The 6,210-nt window shown below is 39.6% G+C and overlaps 1 long non-coding RNA gene across 1 annotated transcript; it reads left to right on the forward strand.

The window, feature by feature from the left end:
* Positions 1 to 724: 724 nt before the first annotated feature.
* On the forward strand, positions 725 to 5,771 carry LOC134508249 (uncharacterized). Its single transcript, XR_010069023.1, has 3 exons — positions 725 to 766; positions 851 to 964; positions 5,613 to 5,771. It is a non-coding gene; the product is annotated as an uncharacterized LOC134508249 (long non-coding RNA).
* The last annotated feature ends 439 nt before the right edge of the window (positions 5,772 to 6,210 follow it).

Below are 6,210 nucleotides of genomic sequence, written 5' to 3' on the forward strand. Positions count from 1 at the left end.
CTCCAGGAACAAGCTTCTCCAAAATTTCCATTTGCTACTGGTTATTGCAGCCTGCTGGCTGGATGCAGCTATAGGCCCTCAACTACCATGTTGTAAAAGGAAAAACAAGAAACCCTGGAAGAGGCAACACTGTCACGAACAGCTGCTGCTCTGCATGCATTTCCCCCCCTCTACAAGCTGAATGTTACAAGAAAAATAATAAAAATGTCACTTACAAGAATGAGTCACAAATGTGGGACACGGTGTGTACGTAATGGCTATGCTGGCCCAGGAAAGGCTGGCCTGCTGGCCTGCCCCTGCAATGAACCCTGATCCACCAAGTCGTTGGAATTCTTACTTTGAAACATATTAGTAGCCTGAGACACTAAGACATGTTCAAAAAGTCAAAAAAGTCTTTTATACTTCAGAGAGACATGGCAAGAGGGAAAAGAATGCTACTGAGTGATCGAAGGAAGACAGTCAAGGCCCAGGCTGTGCTGAAAAGCAGTATTGCATTCATGTATTATTTTGCTGAAATTCCAGTCCTGACCTCATTTATTGTTTTTCTAAAATGAAATAGGGTTACAGGATCTTTTTGTTTGCTGTGTTAATTATCAGTTTTTCATATCTTCTATTTCTTTCATTGAAATGTTTCTCCCATCAGTCATATACCACTTTTCCCTGACTTGTATAGATTTAGCCTCTCTGTCTCTTTTTTTCCCCTCTGCTTGTGTTTAGGAAAGAAGGAAATATTAGTCCTGAGTATAAGAAATCCTGGCAAAAGTAGGTAAGGTGACCAGCAAACCATAAAATAAGATTATTTTCTTAGTAAAATAACAATCTTCCACTTATATTCCTATTTCCATTCCAGCAATGTATTGCCCTGAACACGGATCAATTGAATCTCAGAGTTTTATTCTTCTGAAGATCATGGGACAATTCCATCTGAATTTTTGCGGACTGACTCAGCATATAGCTCAGCAAAGTAAGGATGAAAACCTGTGGTGTTGATTTCATGCAACAAGATAATTAGATTAAAAAGTGGGTGCAGACAGTTATTCCAGTGGCCTAGAGATAAAAATTTTATCTAAAAAATTCTATTTTTTTTTTTTTTTTCAAAAAAGCTACCTGCTGTGGTCAAAGAAGCTACTGCATTTGCCAGCAGAAATTTGGTCTACCCAAGTAATATTCTAGCACGTTTTAGTTCACTTACCTATTTCAACTCTGCATTAGCGTCACTTACTGAACACTTACTGCTGCCACTCCTCTCGCAGTCAGAGGATGTAAGTATAGACCACAAGTTAAACAGGAAAAGGCATAAATTACATTGGCCCAAGGATAGCTACGCAGAGCAATAGCCATGCAAATGGAGAAAGCGATCTGCTGTTATGTGCATGCATAAAAAAATACATATTTTCCATGGACACTTGAGACAGTCAAAGATTTTCATATAGACTTTTCTTGCCCAAATAGAAAAGATTTCTCTTGAAAAAAATTATGTTTACTTTTTGTTTCGTTCCCTCTGGGTTTCAGCTGCATTATTGCTATGAGTGCTATCTACTGTGTTAACGAGAATTTCTATTAGCCTTGAAAAGCTGAGCTCGGCGGCACTGCCTGTCTGTCACTTGCATTGTTCTTGCTCAGATACCCACTGTGCCTGGAACTTACACCTGTCTGATCTCATCAGTTCAACGCAGCAGCGGCCCGATTTGGAGCTACACCTTTTAATGTTATCAGCTTAGAACAGCTTTGCATCTCCATTGCAGGATTTGCCTCATTATATGTTAATTGAATCTCACTTGCTGAAACATATGATCTAACGGTTATAGCAAACCTTAAACCTCAACAAACACAGGTTTTACTAATTAATACAGAGTAAACTAAATTGACTTTTTATGTTTAATCACTGTCAGGAAGTTCTTGTTCCTGTGATCTAAAGGCAGCTTCCCCGTTGACTTCAGATCCCGATTGCTTGTGAAGTACCTCATCCTTTTACTTAAACTTACTAATTTTGAAAGCTCTTCTGCCTCTCTTTTCACCCCTGCAGAGTGCCTAGAAATTACTTTGAACTTGAACACACTGCTGTAGGAAGCATGGCAAAGAGCAGTCACGTTTCTCCTCTCAGGCATTTTCGTGGTACCTCTATTCTTTCCCCCAGTGTCTCATGCTAGCATCATGCCCAGAGGTCAGGATGAAGAAAGGCTTAGATGAAACTCAGCTGTCACGTGGCAAATGGTTTGTCATGATGCCAAATCCTCTACCGTCGATTAACAATTTCAAGAACCTGCCTTGCACTGTGCCCCAGGTTATAACTGTAAAAAAAGAGGGGTTGAGTTTGATTATGTTCCTGCAGCTTTGTTAGAAATGGCAGAGATTTCTGTTGACTTTTGTCTTGGCAGTTTTGAAAACAGGAAAATCTTTTGCATAATACACTCAAATAGAAGCATAAGCTATATTTTTCTGCTGTGATTTCAAACATTTGGAATAACAGACCAGCCTGTCCAGCTTTAAATTTGTTTGTGGTCTAGTTTGCACTTCTCCTCCTCTCTCTGCCTTGTCTCTCACGCATACCTGGATGAGGAAGAATTTACTGAATTACCCTTTCACAGGCTGGGCGAATCCTGTGTCTCAGTTTTAGGAGAGATTTGGAAAGAAGACAGATTTTAAAAGCCTTTCAGTATTAACAGAGAATATTTTTAGTTTCAGACCATACACCAGGGGGATTAATTTCATTTTGTGCTACTATATTTTTCAGCAGAATCTTAGTAGCGTGATGCAGCAGGTGCTGATATTAAATCTATAAAATCTGTAGTGAGCCAGTGAAAGCTGTTTCAAGCTGATAAATATTTACAGCCACTTACTCAAAAATGAAGTAAGAGAAGTTATATTATATTGTTGTCAACTTTAATTTCAAAGATCTGGCCTAGTTAAGAACACTCCCTGGATGTACTCTTCTTTTCAAAAATAAGTGGGGTGTAAAGTGACGGGAAAAAGCCCCAAAATGAATGATGGTGTAAAACCACTGGGAAAAAATTAGTATCTGTTGAAGAATAATATGAAAAAACTGCAGCCAGACTGGTCTAGCAGCTACCTGTGGTGATAAGGAGAGTGGAAGGGGCTTCCTCTGTCACTGGGAACTTCACCCAGGATGCTGCTCCTTGCCAGTGAAGGTCCTTATGGGGAATCCTGCAGGACCCCCTGACCAAGGGGGGCTCTTCTGAAGCAGCACATCTACTCAGTTTAGCAGAATGTAGGGCATGGCGTGTAATTTAGTAGCCTTGGCACGTGCATGCGAAGTTGAGGCAAAAAGACACATAGATACTTTCCATCTTATCCAGAGTAAAGGGTAGGTGCAGGTAAAAGATCTTATTCCATTTCTTGTTTGGGCAATGTCTGACCTCACTTAAAACTCCCTGTGCTCACTGTAAGTGGTGTCATGTTGACTGTATAAGAAACAAACAGCAAAAACATATTTCCCTGGTATGACCATACTCCCCCTCCCATAGGATTTCAAGTGCCATCTGTCAGTTTCTGTTGCCAAAAAGTTGGACAAGTCCAAGTTACAGGAATAGGAGAAAGAAAACAGAAGGTAGAACACCACCTCCTACGTCCATGACTGCACAGCCTGAACTGCCAGCAATGGTTACTGTACTTTCAAAGGGAAGAGGTAACTGGATACAGGTTAAAGGATCAAATGATCAACTTGAAGAAGAGAACCTTCAAGTGTTGCAGCCCATATACACAAACCCTAGTATTTCAAATGAAAGAAGGGAAAATTTAGCAAGTACACTTGTCCTTGGCTGTTTTCCAAGAGCTCTCAGCTGTTCCAGTGAATTTAAAATGGATCAAGTGTATGAGGATGGATCTTTCATAAATTCTGATTTTCTTCTTTACACAATGAAAAAACCCTTTAATTTATCCTGGAAAAATATCCTTTTTTTTTTATATATACAAGTTTTAGGAGCTGTTTCACATTAATACATATGCACTTACATGAAGCTACCAGCAGAAATATACACTAGTTGATTTTTCCAAATCTCTTTTCTTTGGCATTGGTTTCCATGTTAGCACCATGCTGTACCTATAAAGCTAACAAACTGCATTTTTCTTCCCATCCTGCAGTAGTAAGACAAGCTTCCGTTCAGGCCCTAAACCCAGAGCTGCCCTGCACTCATCTGTAACATCAGGGATGACTTTAAAGTTAGCTGCATGTGGGACACATCCCAAATTACCACAGACGAGGAAGGTACAATCTTCCCCAGGCCATTGTATTGCCTTGTGTTTTTTGGGTCCCAACTGTACCCAAGCTAGTGGAATAACTCCACTTTTCCAGAGGCACAGAAAGGCCTTTGCAGTTTTCAGATGAGGGTTTAGCAAGGACTGTTCCCTGAAGCTAGAGTCCACCATGTGTAGGGCCTGACCTCAGCTGGCTTTGGTTTCTGCTGGAAAGTTGCACCACTTACAGAATGAATAACTTATTTTTTTCCCAGCAGAATGGCCTCTGGGGTCCCAGATTCAGGTATTCAGCTTTAATTTACAGATATCTGGACCATACGTATTTTAGGTGTAAAAGGAACAAAATAGGAAGGCTTGAGAAAACTGAGGCATCTGAACAAGCTACCCTCATTTGGGGGCCTGTCTGGGATATCATCTACTTTAGGAATTTACTGCTGCTCTTTTCTGGGAGCAGCAGATAGGAGAAGAAATAGGGGCCCATCTGATAATTAGCCTAAAGAAAATGGTCTGGTGAGATTTCTAGTCCTGCCAAGAGAAGTTGTTAAGAGGATCTTCATGGTGATTTGCCAGACCAAACCAGACTGATTGGGCAAAGAAGTAAATAAACCGACAAATTAAGTTTGCTATCACACTGATGGAGGATGGAGTACATCTTAGGTGTTTCTTTAGAATTGTTAGAACAGTAACTGTGCACCACACTAGCTCTTGAGGAACATAGAAAAAGCTTTATAATCCTACTGCTGCTCTTTTCCACAGTGGTTCCAGTGATTGAATTTTAAAAAGAGAGCAACATAAAATGTTTATAATTAAGGCACTGCAATGGTGATAGAGATGGATGTAGAAAAGGCATTTCTATATGTCGCATATTCTCTTGTCTTAAGTACAAATGCTTTCCGGAGTGTAGGTAAAAGGGACACTCTGTTCACACCTTTTTTCAAATTTCTGGAAGCCACACACAATGGTGGCCACATAAATTATGTCTTGGGAAAAGTAGGCTATATAAATTAGGATCTTTTACTGATGAAGCTTATAATAAAGTGAACAAAGTAGAGCCGGGTAAGTGTTGTGGCCATGTCATCATCAGTTCTGCTTCACCTCCATGAGGAGAAATGTGCATACACCAAAACAAAGCTTTTAGTTTAACTTTTAAGAAATCAAGCATGTCAGAGTAGTTACAGGCCCTACGACAAACTCTTCTGTTGTTGCTTGCATTTCATTCAGAGTTATTGCTAGTATAAGTGTGGAGCCGTGTGAGCATAATAGCGTGACCTTTTGTGGCAGTTGTGGGCTGGTGCTGCAAAATTTATGTAGTTGCACATTTTTTTTTTGATTTCATATAAACTAATAACATCCAAAGTGAAATTATTTAGTTTCTCCATTTATTCTTTTCATTCCAGGGTTTCCAAAGGATGAAATGGGCGCCTCAACGATCAAGAAACATTTTCCATCATGGTAATCTTGGGCAACAGCTGCTATGCAACAGTGCAAGCTAAATCAGAAGAGGCTACAAAACATATGGTGAAGAAAAAGCATTATGTATGTATTGCAGGGAAATGCTCTCCAAATAAGATAACACAGAATAAAACCCCATGCTGAATGGCATGAATCCTTTTTACAGGTCCAGATACTTAGTTTCTAACATGTTCAGGATTCAGACTATGTACATTGTCCAGCATGAAAGCTTATTGAAAAAAAATCTTGTTTAAGTCAAGGAAATGCTCTGAAACTTCTGTGTGATGGTATGATAAAAATTATGTATGTCTTGTACCTCAGGGGCAGTTTCAAATTTAACCCGTTCTTGTTGTAGAAGATGTCCTTTCTGCTTTACTAAAGTAATCTCAACAAGCCCAAAAGGTACTTAGATATAAGGTCACGAGAGCTGGAAACCTCAGTCATTGGTAATGTTTGGGAACTAGTTCCTAAATTCCAGAATACAAGTGTTCTGAATTACAATTTTAGTTTATAATTATTCGGGAATTATTGGCTCTGGGATTC

The sequence above is a fragment of the Chroicocephalus ridibundus genome, chromosome 1, assembly GCF_963924245.1.
Source record: "Chroicocephalus ridibundus chromosome 1, bChrRid1.1, whole genome shotgun sequence".
NCBI lineage: Eukaryota > Metazoa > Chordata > Aves > Charadriiformes > Laridae > Chroicocephalus > Chroicocephalus ridibundus.